This window comes from Tamandua tetradactyla, chromosome 13 (genome assembly GCF_023851605.1).
Source record: "Tamandua tetradactyla isolate mTamTet1 chromosome 13, mTamTet1.pri, whole genome shotgun sequence".
NCBI lineage: Eukaryota > Metazoa > Chordata > Mammalia > Pilosa > Myrmecophagidae > Tamandua > Tamandua tetradactyla.
In genome coordinates this window covers 89,369,350-89,385,199 of record NC_135339.1, presented here as the reverse complement: position 1 = coordinate 89,385,199, position 15,850 = coordinate 89,369,350, and positions in this window count along the sequence as shown.

The window sequence follows — 15,850 nt, the reverse complement described above, 5'->3', positions numbered from 1 at the left end:
CCTTCTATATGCTGTCTACAGGAAACACATCTTAGACCCAAAGATAAACATAGGTTGAAAGTGAAAGGTTGGGAAAAGATATTTCATGCAAATAACAACCAGAAAAGAGCAGGAGTGGCTATACTAATATCCAACAAATTAGACTTCAAATGTAAAACAGTTAAAAGAGACAAAGAAGGACACTATATACTAATAAAAGGAACAATTAAACAAGAAGACATAACAATCATAAATATTACGCACCGAATCAGAATGCCCCAAAATACGTGAGGAATATACTGCAAACACTGAAAAGGGAAATAGACTCATATACCATAATAGTTGGAGACTTCAACTCACCACTCTCATCAAGGGACAGAACATCTAGACAGAGGATCAACAAGAAATAGAGAATCTGAATATTACTATAAATGAACTAGACTTAATAGACATTTATAGGACATTACATCCCACAACAGCAGGATACACCTTTTTCTCAAGTGCTCATGGATCATTCTCAAAGATAGACCATATGCTGGGTCACAAAGCAAGTCTTAACAAATTTAAAAAGATTGAAATCTTACACAACACTTTCTCGGACCATAAAGGAATGATGTTGGAAATCAATAATAGGCAGAGTGCCAGAAAATTCACAAATACGTGGAGGCTCAACAACACACTCCTAAACAACGACTGGGTCAAAGAAGAAATTGCAAGAGAAATTAGCAAATACCTCGAGGCGAATGAAAATGAAAACACAACATATCAAAACTTATGGGACGCAGCAAAGGCAGTGCTAAGAGGGAAATTTATTGCTCTAAATGCCTATATCAGAAAAGAAGAAAAGGCAAAAATTCAGGAATTAACTATCCATTTGGAAGAACTGGAGAAAGAACAGCAAGCTAACCCCAAAGCAAGCAAAAGGAAAGAAATAACAAAGATTAGAGCACAAATAAATGAAATTGAAAACATGAAAACAATAGAGAAAATCAATAAGGCCAGAAGTTGGTTCTATGAGAAAATCAATAAGATTGATGGGCCCTTAGCAAGATTGACAAAAAGAAGAAGAGAGAGGATGCAAATAAATAAGATCAGAAATGGAAGAGGAGACATAACTACTGACCTCACAGAAATAAAGGAGGTAATAACAGGATACTATGAACAACTTTACGCTAATAAATACAACAATTTAGAGGAAATGGACGGGTTCCTGGAAAGACATGAACAACCAACTTTGACTCAAGAAGACATAGATGACCTCAACAAACCAATCACAAGTAAAGAAATTGAATTAGTCATTCAAAAGCTTCCTAAAAAGAAAAGTCCAGGACCAGATGGCTTCACATGTGAATTCTACCAAACGTTCCAGAAAGAATTAGTACCAATTCTCTTCAAACTCTTCAAAAAAATCGAAGTGGAGGGAAAACTACCTAATTCATTCTATGAAGCCAACATCACCCTCATACCAAAACCAGGCAAAGATATTACAAAAAAAGAAAACTACAGACCAATCTCTCTAATGAATACAGATGCAAAAATCCTCAATAAAATTCTAGCAAATCGTATCCAACAACACATTAAAAGAATTATACATCATGACCAAGTAGGATTCATCCCAGGTATGCAAGGATGGTTCAACATAAGAAAATCAATTAATGTAATACACCATATCAACAAATCAAAGCAGAAAAATCACATGATCATCTCAATTGATGCAGAGAAGGCATTTGACAAGATTCAACATCCTTTCCTGTTGAAAACACTTCAAAAGATAGGAATACAAGGGAACTTCCTTAAAATGATAGAGGGAATATATGAAAAACCCACAGCTAATATCATCCTCAATGGGGAAAAATTGAAAACTTTCCCCCTAAGATCAGGAACAAGACAAGGATGTCCACTATCACCACTATTATTCAACATTGTGTTGGAGGTTCTAGCCAGAGCAATTAGACAAGAAAAAGAAATACAAGGCATCAAAATTGGAAAGGAAGAAGTAAAACTATCACTGTTTGCAGACGATATGATACTATACGTTGAAAACCCGGAAAAATCCACAACAAAACTACTAGAGCTAATAAATGAGTACAGCAAAGTAGCAGGTTACAAGATCAACATTCAAAATCTGTAGCATTTCTATACACTAGTAAGGAACAAGCTGAGGGGGAAATCAAGAAACGAATCCCATTCACAATTGCAACCAAAAGAATAAAATACCTAGGAATAAATTTAACTAAAGAGACAAAAAACCTATATAAAGAAAACTACAAAAAACTGCTAAAAGAAATCACAGAAGACCTAAATAGATGGAATGGCATACCGTGTTCATGGATTGGAAGACTAAATATAGTGAAGATGTCAATCCTACCTAAATTGATTTACAGATTCAATGCAATACCAATCAAAATCCCAACAACTTATTTTTCAGAAATAGAAAAACCAATAAGCAAATTTATCTGGAAGGGCAGGGTGCCCCGAATTGCTAAAAACATCTTGAGGAAAAAAAACGAAGCTGGAGGTCTCGCGCTGCCTGACTTTAAGGCATATTATGAAGCCACAGTGGTCAAAACAGCATGGTATTGGCATAAAGATAGATATATCGACCAATGGAATCGAATAGAGTGCTCAGATATAGACCCTCTCATCTATGGACATTTGATCTTTGATAAGGCAGTCAAGCCAACTCACCTGGGACAGAGCAGTCTCTTCAATAAATGGTGCCTAGAGAACTGGATATCCATATGCAAAAGAATGAAAGAAGACCCATCTCTCACACCCTATACAAAAGTTAACTCAAAATGGATCAAAGATCTAAACATTAGGTCTAAGACCATAAAACAGTTAGAGGAAAATGTTGGGAGATATCTTATGGATCTTACAACTGGAGGCGGTTTTATGGACCTTAAACCTAAAGCAAGAGCACTGAAGAAGGAAATAAATAAATGGGAACTCCTCAAAATTAAACACTTTTGTGCATCAAAGAACTTCATCAAGAAAGTAGAAAGACAGCCTTCACAATGGGAGACAATATTTGGAAATGATATATCAGATAAAGGTCTAGTATCCAGAATTTATAAAGAGATTGTTCATCTCAACAACAAAAAGACAGCCAACCCAATTACAAAATGGGAAAAAGACTTGAACAGACACCTCTCAGAAGAGGAAATACGGATGGCCAAGAGGCACATGAAGAGATGCTCAATGTCCCTGGCCATTAGAGAAATGCAAATCAAAACCACAATGAGATATCATCTCACACCCACCAGAATGGCCATTATCAACAAAACAGAAAATGACAAGTGCTGGAGAGGATGCGGAGAAAGAGGCACACTTATCCACTGTTGGTGGGAATGTCAAAGGGTGCAACCACTGTGGAAGGCAGTTTGGCGGTTCCTCAAAAAGCTGAATATGGAACTGCCATACGACCCAGCAATACCATTGCTAGGTATCTACTCAAAGGACTTAAGGGCAAAGACACAAACGGACATTTGCACACCAATGTTTATAGCAGCATTATTTACAATTGCAAAGAGATGGAAACAGCCAAAATCTCCATCAACAGAAGAGTGGCTAAACAAACTGTGGTATATACATACGATGGAATATTATGCAGCTTTAAGACAAGATAAACTTATGAACCATGTAATAACATGGATGGACCTAGAGAATATTATGCTGAGTGAATCCAGCCAAAAACTAAAGGACAAATACTGTATGGTCCCACTGATGTGAACGGACATTCGAGAATAAACTTGAAATATGTCATTGGTAACAGAGTTCAGCAGGAGTTAGAAACAGGGTAAGACAATGGGTAATTGAAGCTGAAGGGATACAGACTGTGCAACAGGACTAGATACAAAAACTCAAAAATGGACAGCACAATAATACCTAATTGTAAAGTAATCATGTTAAAACACTGAATGAAGCTGCATCTGAGCTATAGGTTTTTGTTTTGTTTTGTTTTGTTTTGTTTTGATTTTACTATTATTACTTTTATTTTTTTCTCTATATTAACATTCTATATCTTTTTCGGTTATGTTGCTAGTTCTTCTAAACCAATGCAAATGTACTAAGAAATGATGATCATGCATCTATGTGATGATGTTAAGAATTAATGATTGCATGTGTAGAATGGTATGATCTCTAAATGTTGGGTTAATTTCTTTTTTTCCGTTAATTAAAAAAAAAAAAAGAGAAGGGATAATTGGAGATGAAGGGATACAGACTGTACAACGGGACTGGATATAAAAACTCAGAAATGGACAGCACAATACTACCCAATTGTAATGCAATTATGTTAAAACACTGAATGAAGCTGCATGTGAGGTATAGGTTTTTTGTTTTTGTTTTTTTTTTTTTTTTTTCTTTCTATTATTGTTTTAATTCTTATTCTGTTGTCTTTTTATTTCTTTTTCTAAATCGATGCAAATGTACTAAGAAATGATGAATATGCAACTAAGAAAGTAAAAAGACAGCCTACACAATGGGAGACAATATTTGGAAACGACATATCAGATAAAGGTCTAGTATCCAGAATTTATAAAGAGATTGTTCAACTCAACAACAAAAAGACAGCCAATCCAATTACAAAATGGGAAAAAGACTTCAACAGACACTGCTCAGAAGAGGAAATACAAATGGCCAACAGGCACATGAAGAAATGCTCAATGTCCCTGGCAATTAGAGAAATGCAAATCAAAACCACAATGAGATATCATCTCACACCCACCAGAATGGCCATTATCAACAAAACAGAAAATGACAAATGCTGGAGAGGATGTGGAGAAAGAGGCACACTCATTCACTGTTGGTGAGAATGTCAACTGGTGCAACCGCTGTGGAAGGCAGTTTGGCAGTTCCTCAAAAAGCTGAATATAGAATTGCCATATGACCCAGCAATACCACTGCTAGGTATCTACTCAGAGGACTTAGGGGCAAAGACACAAATGGAAACTTGCACACCAATGTTTATAGCAGCATTATTTACAATTGCAAAGAGATGGAAACAGCCAAAATGTCCATCAACAGATGAGTGGCTAAACAAACTGTGGTATATACATACGATGGAATATTATGCAGCTTTAAGACAGAATAAACTTATGAAGTATGTAACAACATGGATGGACCTTGAGAACATTATGCTGAGTGAGACTAGCCAAAAACAAAAGGACAAATACTGTATGGTCTCACTGATATGAACTGACATTAGTGAATAAACTTGGAATATTTCATTGGTATCAGAGACTACCAGGAGATAGAAATAGGGTAAGATATTGGGTAACTGGAGCTGAAGGGATACAGATTGTGCAACAGGACTAAATATAAAAACTCGGAAATGGACAGCACAATACTACCTAACTGTAATATAATTATGTTAAAACACTGAATGAAGTTGCATGTGAGAATGATAGAGGGACGAGGGCTGGGGGCATAAATGAAATCAGAAAGAAAGATAGATGTTGGAGATCAAGATGGTATAATCTAGGAATGCCTAGAGTGTATAATAATAGTGAAATGTATAATGTACAAATTTTTAAAAATGTTTTTGCATGAGGAAGAACAAAGGAATGTCATTATTGCAGGGTGCTGAAAATAGATGGTAATTAATATTTTCAAATGTCACCTTATGTGTGAAACTAAAGCAAAAAATGTTTGTTACAAAATTTATATTTTGACTAGAGCATTTCCTAATATAACTTATGTAGATAGTTTGATTGAACACTTTAAGCACTTGGAATCTCAGGTAGGACGTGAGATTTTGTTGGTTTGTCCAGAGTGATTTGATCTGTGAGTGGAAAAGTATTTGCAAGCCCCCTTCAGGGAATGTTGAGAGTGGGGAGAAATTCAGCTTTCCCAAGTTGAATTCTTGATATTCTCACAAGCAGTGTGGACAACCAAAGCTATAGGCTGAGCCCCCAGTCTTGGGGATTGTTCGTATGACACTTAACCCCACAAAGGATAGGTCAAGTCTACTTAAAATTTAGGCTTAAGAGTCATCCCCAAGAGAGCCTCTTTTGTTGCTCAGATGTGGCCTCTCTCTCCAGCCAACATGACAAGCAGTCTCACCACCCTCCCCCTCTCTGCGTGGGACATGACTCCCAGGGGTGTGGACCTTCCTGGCAACATGGGACAGAAATCCTGGAATGAACTGAGACTCAGCATCCAGGGACTGAGAAAAACCCTAGAATGAGCTGAGAATTAGCATCAAGGGATTGAGAAAAACTTCTCGACCAAAAGGGGGAAGAGTGAAATGAGACTGAGTGTCAATGGTTGAGAGATTCCAAACAGAGTCGAGAGGTTATCCTGGAGGTTATTCTTACACATTAAATAGATATCACCTTGTTATTCAAGATATAATGGAGAGGCTGGAGGGAACTGCCTGAAAATGTAGAGCTGTGTTCCAATAGCCATGTTTCTTGATGATGATTGAACAATGATATAGCTTTCACAATGAGACTCTGTGAATGTGAAAACCTTGTGTCTGATGCTCCTTTTATCTACCTTGTCAACAGGTGAGTAGAACATATGGAATAAAAATAAATAATAGGGGGAACAAATGTTAAAATAAATTTAGTTTGAAATGGTAGTGGTAAATGAAAGTGAGGGGTAAGGGGTATGTTATGTATAATCTTTTTTTCTCTTATCATTTTATTTCTTTTTCTGTTGTCTTATTATTTCTTTTTCTAAATTGATGCCAATGTTCTAAGAAATGATGAATATGCAACATGTGATGATATTAAGAATTACTGATTGTATATGTAGAATGGAATATCTTAATGTTTTGTTTAATTTTTTTAATTAATAAAAAAATTTGACCTCCTAAACATATAACAATCATATTTGAGTTGATACCAACTTGACTTCAAATATACACGTTGTTTCTATTCCCCTCTTTCTCCCCCCATTTTTATACTTGTTACAAATTTTATCTTTGTACATTTTAAGTCCCCAAAGCCATAGATTTAACATTAATTTGTATGCATTTGTATTTTAGCAGCTATATGAAGTAAGAAGTAGAGTTACACACCAAAAAAATTACAACAGTCCTGGCATTTATAGTCACTCAAATGTTTACCTTCATCAGAGGCCTTTGTTTGTTATGCTGTTTAGAACTATTGTCTAGTGTTCTTTCCTCACAATCTTAACTCCCTTTAGCATTGTTAGTAGGGCAGATCTAGTGATGATGAAATTACTCAGCTTTTGTTTAGTGGGAATGTCTTAATCTCGCTCTCATTTTTGAAAGAAAGTCTTTCTGGATACAGAATTCTTGGTTGAAAATTGTTTTCTCTCAGCACTTTTCTTTCAACCCACCGCCTTCTTGCTGCCATGGTTTCTGATGAGAAATTGGCATCAGACTTAATCTAACTGGTATAATTTTTTATTTTTAATTTTTGTTGATACAACAACGTATAAGCATAACATTCTTAACATATAAAACAACAATCAAGGCTCACAATATCATCACATAGTTGTATATTCATCATCATGATCATTTTTAGAACATTTGCATCACTTCAGGAAAAGAAATAAAAAGAAAAAAGAAAAAACTGATACATACCATACCTCTTACTCCTCCCTCTCATTGACCACTCATATTTCCATCTACCCAATATATATATATTTTAATTTTAACATTTGTTCCCCCTATTATTTATTTATTTGGCTTTAAAAATTTATTTATTAATTAAAAAATTTAACAAATGAACTAAAACATCAACATATATAATCAGTAATTCACAATATCATCATCTAGTTACATATTCATTTCTTAGAACATTTGCATCAATTCAGAAAAAGAAATAATAAGACAACAGAAAAAGAAAATGAAAACAGAAGCAAAAAAAAAGATTATACATACCATACCCCTTACCCCTCACTTTCATTTACCACTAGCATTTCAAACTAAATTTATTTTAACATTTTTCCCCCTATTATTTATTTTTATTCCATATGTTCTACTCGCCTGTTGACAAGGTAGATAAAAGGAGCATCAGACACAAAGTTTTCACAATCACACAGTCACATTGTGAAAGCTATATCATTATACAATCATCATCAAGAAACATGGCTATTGGAGCACAGCTCTACATTTTCAGGCTGTTTCCTCCAGCCTCCCCATTACATCTTGAATCACAAGGTGATATCTATTTATTGTGTAAGAATAACCTCCAGGATAACCGCTCGACTCTGTTTGGAATCTCTCAGCCATTGCCACTTAGTCTCATTTCACTATTCCCCCTTTTGGTTGAGAAGTTTTTCTCAATCCCTTGATGCTGGGTCTCAGCTCATTCTAGGGTTTTTCTCAATCCCTTGATGCTGAGTCTCAGCTCATTCTAGGATTCCTGTCCCACGTTACCAGGAAGGTCCATACCCCTGGGAGTCATGTCCCACATAGACAGGGGGAGAGTGGTGAGTTTGCTTGCTGTGTTGGTTGGAGAGAGAGGCGACATTTGAGCAACAAAAAGAGGCTCTCTTGGGGGTGACTCTTAGGCCTAAATTTTAAGTAGATGTGACCTATCCTTTCTGGGGTTAAGTTTCATATGAATGAACCCCAAGACTGGGGGCTCAACCTATGGCTTTGGTTGTCCACACTGCTTGTGAGAACATCAAAATTCAATTTGGGAAAGTTGAATTTCTCCCCGTTCTTACCATTCCCCAAAGGGGATTTTGCAAATACTTTTCACTCACTGATCGAATCACTCTGGGATTCATCGGGGCATCACTCTGGACAAATCAACAAAATCTCACATCCTACCTGAGATTCCAAGTGCTTAAGGTGTTCAATCAAACTATCTACATAAGTTATATTAGGAAATGCACTAGTCAAAATATAAATTTTGTAACATTTTTTTGCTTTAGTCTCACACATAAGGTGAGACTTTAAAATATTAATTGCCATCTATTTTCAGTACACTGCAATAATGACATTCCTTTGTTCTTCCTCATGCAAAAACATTTTTAAAATTTGCACATTTACTCACTGTTATTGTATACTCCAGACATTCCTAGATTATATCATCTCAATCTTTACCATCTATGTTTCTGTCTGATTTCATTTATGCCCCCAGCCCACCTCCCTCAATCATTCTCTCATGTAGCTTAATTCAGTGTTTTAACATACTTGTATTACAGTTAGGTAGTATTACGATGCCCATTTCTGAGTTTTTATATTCAGTCCTGTTGCACAATCTGTTTCCCTTCAGCTCCAGTTACCCAATATCTTACCCTATTTCTATCTCCTGGTGGTCTCTGATACCAATGAAATATTCCAAGTTTATTCACTAATGTCAGTTCATATCAGTGAGACCATACAGTATTTGTCCTTTTGTTTTTGGCTAATCTCACCCAGCATAATGTTCTCAAGGTCCATCCATGTTGTTACATACTTCATAAGTTTATTCTGCCTTAAAGCTGCATAATATTCCATCGTATGTATATACCACAGTTTGTTTAGCCACTCATCTGTTGATGGACATTTTGGCTCTTTCCATCTCTTTGCAATTGTAAATAATGCTGCTATAAACATTGGTGTGCAAATGTCTGTTTGAATTTTTGCCTTTATGTCCTTTGAGTAGATACCTAGCAATGGTATTGCCAGGTCATATGGCAATTCTATATTCAGCTTTTTGAGGAACCGCCAAACTGCCTTCCACAGCAGTTGTACCATTTACATTCCCACCAACAGTGAATAAGTGTGCCTCTTTCTCCACATTCTCTCCAGCACTTGTCATTTTCTGTTTTGTTGATAATGGCCATTCTGGTGGGTGTGAGATGATATCTCATTGTGGTTTTGATTTGCATTTCTCTAATGACCAGGGATGTTGAGCATCTCTTCATGTGCCTGTTGGCCATTTGTATTTCCTCTTCTGAGCAGTGTCTGTTGAAGTCTTTTTCCCATTTTGTAATTGGATTGGCTGTCTTTTTGTTGTTGAGTTGAACAATCTCTTTATAAATTCTGGATACTAGACCTTTATCTGATATGTCGTTTCCAAATATTGTCTCCCATTGTGTAGACTGTCTTTTTTCTTTCTTGATGAAATTCTTTGATGTGCAAAAGTGTTTAATTTTGAGGAATTCCCATTTCTTTCTTTCTTTCTTCAGTGCTCTTGCTTTGGGTGTAAGGTCTATAAAACTACCTTAAAGTATAAGATTTATAAGATATCTCCCTACATTTTCTTCTAACTGTTTTATGGTCTTAGACCTAATGTTTAGGTCTTTGATCCATTTTGAGTTAACTTTTGTATAGGGTGTGAGATATGGGTCTTCTTTCATTCTTTTGCATATGGATATCCAGTTCTCTAGGCACCATTTATTGAAGAGACTGTTCTGTCCCAGGTGAGTTGGCTTGACTGCCTTATCAAAGATCAGTTGTCCATAGATGAGAGAGTCTATATCTGAACACTCTATTCGATTCCATAGGTCAATATATCTATCTTTATGCCAGTACCATGCTGTTTTGACCACTGTAGCTTCATAATATGCCTTAAAGTCAGGGAGCATGAGACCTCCAACTTCATTTTTTTTTCCTCAGGGTACTTTTAGCAATTCGGGGCACCCTGCCCTTCCAGATAAATTTGCTTATTGGTTTTTCTATTTCTGAAAAATAAGTTGTCGGGATTTTGATTGGTATTGTGTTGAATCTGTAAATCAATTTAGGTAGAATTTACATCTTAACTATATTTAGTCTTCCAATCCATGAACACGGTATGCACTTCCATCTGTTTATGTCTTCTGTGATTTCTTTTAACAATTTCTTGCAGTTTTCTTTGTATAGGTTTTTTTTCTCTTTAAATTTATTCCTAAATATTTTATTCTTTTGTTTGCCATTGTAAATGGAATTCATTTCTTGATTTCCCTCTCAGATTGTTCATTACTAGTATATAGAAACATTACAGATTTTTGAATGTTGATCTTGTACCCTGCCACTTTGCTGTACTTGTTTATTATCTCTAGTAGTTTTGCTGTGGATTTTTCAGGGTTTTCGACATATAGTATCATATCATCTGCAAACAGTGATGGTTTTACTTCTTCCTTTCCACTTTTGATGCCTTGTATTTCTTTTTCTTGTCTAATTGCTCTGGCTAGAACTTCCAACACAATGTTGAATAACAGTGGTGATAGTGGACATCCTTGTCTTGTTCCTGATCTTAGGGGGAAAGTTTTCAGGTTTTCCCCTTTGAAGATGATATTAGCTATGGGTTTTTCATATATTCCCTTTATCATTTTAAGGAAGTTCCCTTCTGCTCCTGTCCTTTGAAGTGTTTTCATCAGGAAAGGATGTTGAATTTTGTCAGATGCCTTTTCTGCATCAATTGAGATGATCATGTGGTTTTTGTGCTTTGATGTGTTGACATGGTGTATTACATTAATTGATTTTCTTATGTTGAACCATCCTTGCATAGCTGGGATGAATCCTACTTGGTCATGAGGTATAATTCTTTTAATGTGTTGCTGGATTCGATTTGCTAGAATTTTGTTGAGGATTTTTGCATCTATATTCATTAGAGAGATTGGTCTGTAGTTTTCTTTTTTTGTAATATCTTTGTCTGGCTTTGGTATGAGGGTGATGTTGGCTTCGTAGAATGAATTAGGTAGCTTTCCCTCCTCTTCAATTTTTTTTGAAGAGTTTGAGCAGGATTGGTACTAATTCCTTCTGGAATGTTTGGTAGAATTCACATGTGAAGCCATCTGGTCCTAGACTTTTCTTTTTGGGGAGCTTCTTAATGACTGATTCAATTTCTTTACTTGTGATTGGTTTGTTGAGGTCATCTATTTCTTCTTGAGTCAAAGTTGGTTGTTCATGCCTTTCTAGGAAGTTGTCCATTTCATCTACATTGTTATATTTATTAGCATAATATTGTTTATAGTATCCTGTCATTACTTCCTTTATTTCTGTGGGGTCAATGATTATGTCTCCTCTTCCATTTCTGATTTTATTTATTTGCATCGTCTCTTCTTCTTTTTCTCAATCTTGCTAAGGGCCTATCAATCTTATTGATTTTCTCATAAACCAGCTTCTAGTTTTATTGATTTTTTCAATTGTTTTCATGTTCTCAATTTCATTTATTTCTGCTCTAATCTTTGTTATTTCTTTCCTTTTGCTTTGGGGTTAGTTTGCTGTTCTTTCTCTAATTCTTCCAAGTAGACAGTTAATTCCTCGATTTTTGCCCTTTCTTCTTTTTTGATATAGGCATTTAGGGCAATAAATTTCCCTCTTAGCACTGCCTTTGCTACGTCCCATAAGTTTTGTTATGTTGTGTTTTTGTTTTCATTTTTCTCGAGATATTTACTGATTTCTCTTTTAATTTCTTCCTTGACCCACTGGTTCTTTAAGAGTGTGTTGTTGAGCCTCGACATATTTATGGATTTTCTGGTACTCTGCCTATTATTGATTTCCAACTTCATTCCTTTATGATCTGACAATGTGTTTTGTATGATTTCAATCTTTTTAAATTTATTGAGACTTGCTTTGTGACCCAGCATATGGTCTATCCTCGAGAATGATTCATTAGCACTTGAGAAAAAGGTGTATCCTGCTGTTTTGGGGTGTATGTAATGTTCTATAAATGTCTGTTAAGTCTTGCTCATTTACTGTATTATTCAACTTCTCTGTTTCTTTATTGATCCTCTCTCTAGATGTTCTACCCATTGGTGAGAGTGGGGAATTGAAGTCTCCAACTATTATGGTAGATGTGTCTATTTCTCTTTCAGTGTTTGCCGCATGTATTTTGGAGCATTCTGGTTGGTGCATAAATATTTATGATTGTTATGTCTTCATGCTGCATTGTTCCTTTTATTAATACATAGTGTCCTTCTTTGTCTCTTTTAACTGTTTTATATTTGAAGTCTAATTTGTTGGATATTAGTATAGCTACTCCTGCTCTTTTCTGATTGTTATTTGCATGAAATATCTTTTCCCAACCTTTCACTTTCAACCTATGTTTATCCTTGGGGCTAAGATGTGTTTCCTGTAGACAGCATATAGATGGGTCCTTTTTAAAAATCCATTCTGCCAGTCTATATCTTTTGATTGGGGAGTTTAATCCATTAACATTTAGTGTTGTTACTGTATGGGTAGTACTTTCTTCTACCATTTTGCTTTTTGGATTTTATATGTCATATCTAATTTTTCTTCTTTTTACCTTTACTCATAGTCTTCCTTTCTACACTCTTCTCCACACCTCTCTCTTCTGTCTTTTCATATCTGTCTCTAGTGCTCCCTTTAGTATTTCTTACAGAACTGTTCTCTTGGTCACAAGTTTTCTCAGTGATGTTTTGTCTGAGAATGTTTTAATTTCTCCCTCATTTTTGAAGGACAATTTTGCTGGATATAGAATTCTTGGTTGGCAGTTTTTCTCTTTGAGTAATTTAAATATATTACCCCACTGTCTTCTTGCCTCCATGGTTTCTGGTGAGAAATCTATGCATAGTCTTTTTGGGTTTTCCTTGTATGTGATGGATTTCTTTTCTCTTGCTGCTTTCAAGTTTCTCTCTTTCGTGAACCGACATTCGAGAATAAACTTGGAATATGTCATTGGTAACAGAGTCCAGCAGGAGTTAGAAACAGGGTAAGATAATGGGTAATTGGAGCTGAAGGGATACAGACTGTGCAACAGGACTAGATACAAAAACTAAAAAATGGACAGCACAATAATACCTAATTGTAAAGTAATCATGTTAAAACACTGAATGAAGCTGCATCTGAGCTATAGGTTTTTTTTTTTACTATTATTATTACTTTTATTTTTTTCTCTATGTTAACATTCTATATCTTTTTCTGTTGTGTTGCTAGTTCTTCTAAACCGATGCAAATGTACTAAGAAATGATGATCATGCATCTATGTGATGATGTTAAGAATTACTGATTGCATATGTAGAATGGTATGATTTCTAAATGTTGGGTTAATTTCTTTTTTTCCGTTAATTAATAAAAAAAAAAGATTCTCTCTTTCTCTTTGACCTCTGACATTCTGATTAGTAAGTGTCTTGAAGTACGTCTATTTGGATCTATTCTCTTTGGGGTACATTGCACTTCTTGGGTCTGTAATTTTAAGTCTTTCATAAGAGTTGGGAAATTTTCAGTGATAATTTCCTCCATTAGTTTTCCTCCTCCTTTTCCCTTCTCTTCTCCTTCTGGGACACCCACAACACGTATGTTTGTGTGCTTCATATTGTCATTCAATTCCTTGAGTCCTTGCTCATATTTTTCATTTTTTCCCTATAGTTTCTGTTTCATGTCGGATTTCAGATGTTCCATCCTCCAGTTCACTAATCCTATTTTCTGCCTCTTGAAATCTACCATTGTAGGTTTCCATTTTCTTTTCATCTCTTCTACTGTGCCTTTCATGCCCATAAGTTCTGTGATTTGTGTTTTCAGACTTTCCATTTCTTCTTTTTGTTCATTGCTTGCCTTATTTATATCCTCCCTTAATTCACTGATTGGTTTTTGATGAGGTTCTCCATGTCTGTTTGTATATTCTGAATTAATTGTTTCAGCTCCTGTATCTCATTTGTATTGTTGGTTTGTTCTTTTGATTGGGCCATATCTTCAATTTTCCCAGTGTGATTTGTTATTTTTTGATGGCATCTAGACATTTAATTACCTTAACTAGTTTATTTTGGGGATTGCTTTCACTTCCTTTACCTAGGGTTTTCTTGCTGGATGGATTTGTTGTCTATCTGTTCTTTACACTCAGTTCAGCTTATTCTGGACCTCTAGCTTAGGTTTTGTTTAACAGAGGAGAATTTTTCAATTCTTGTTTTCTTGTTTCTTGCCCTGCTTGTATGTTGCCTTTCCCCCCCCCCTCCCTTAGGTGGGTCTGCTTAGGTATTATAGACCCCAGCTGGATTTTCCCAGGTTAAACTGGCCTCCTATCAGGAGGAAAGAGTCACCTGCATCAGTTTTCCCTGAGGGTGAGACCCAGCAGTTTGAAGACTTTCCTGTGAAGTCTCTGGACTCTGTTTTTCTTATCCTGTCCAGTATGTGGTGCATGTCTGCTTGTGGGTCCCACCAGTGTAAGATGATGTGGTACCTTTAACTTTGGTGGACTCTCCCTGCTAGGGGCGTGGTGGAGACAGAGGAGTGGTTGTAGGCTGGTTTTAATGGCTTCAAATTACCAAGCCCTGGGGTCTGAATTCCTTGAGGGAGGGATTCCACCTGAGTTGGGCTTCACCCCTCCCCCGGGGAAGTCACAGTTTCCAGACAAGCCCTCAAACGAGAGCTACGTTCTGCCTATGCCTGGGGCAGTTGCAGACTGAAAAGTCCTGCCACTGAATCCAAAGGCAGTCAAGTCTTTGTAGAAACACATCCACGAAAACCTCTGTTTCCTTTTTTTTTTTTCTTTTTCCATCAGCTCTGCCCCCTTGGTGCTGGGTCAAAAATGAGCAACCTCAGCTTTGACCAGGCTCACCTGAGCTGGGGGCATACCTTTAGCAGTCAGAATTTGCCAGTTAATGCCACAATTGGTGTTTCGTTGGGCTCAGCCGCTACTGTGGTTCAAGTCTCTTTCCTTTCCCTGTGGGAAGCAGCCTGTGGGGGAGGGGCACCAGCCACAGTGGCTTGAGGAACTCACAGTTCTGGGGAGGCTCACAGCTGGTCCAGACTGGTACATGCTGTACCTGATGTGGCCCCAGGAGCTGTTCTGTATTGTTTCTGGTTATTTAGTAGTTGTTCTGGAGGACAAACTAAAATGCGCTCATTGCTAAGCCACCATCTTGGCCCAGAATTGACCTATTTATTTATTTTTAATCCATATGTTTTGCTTATCTGTCCATACCATAGATAGAAGGAGCACAAGACACAAGGTTTTCATAATCACACAGTCACATTGCAAAGGCTATATCATTATACAATCATCTTCAAGAAACATGG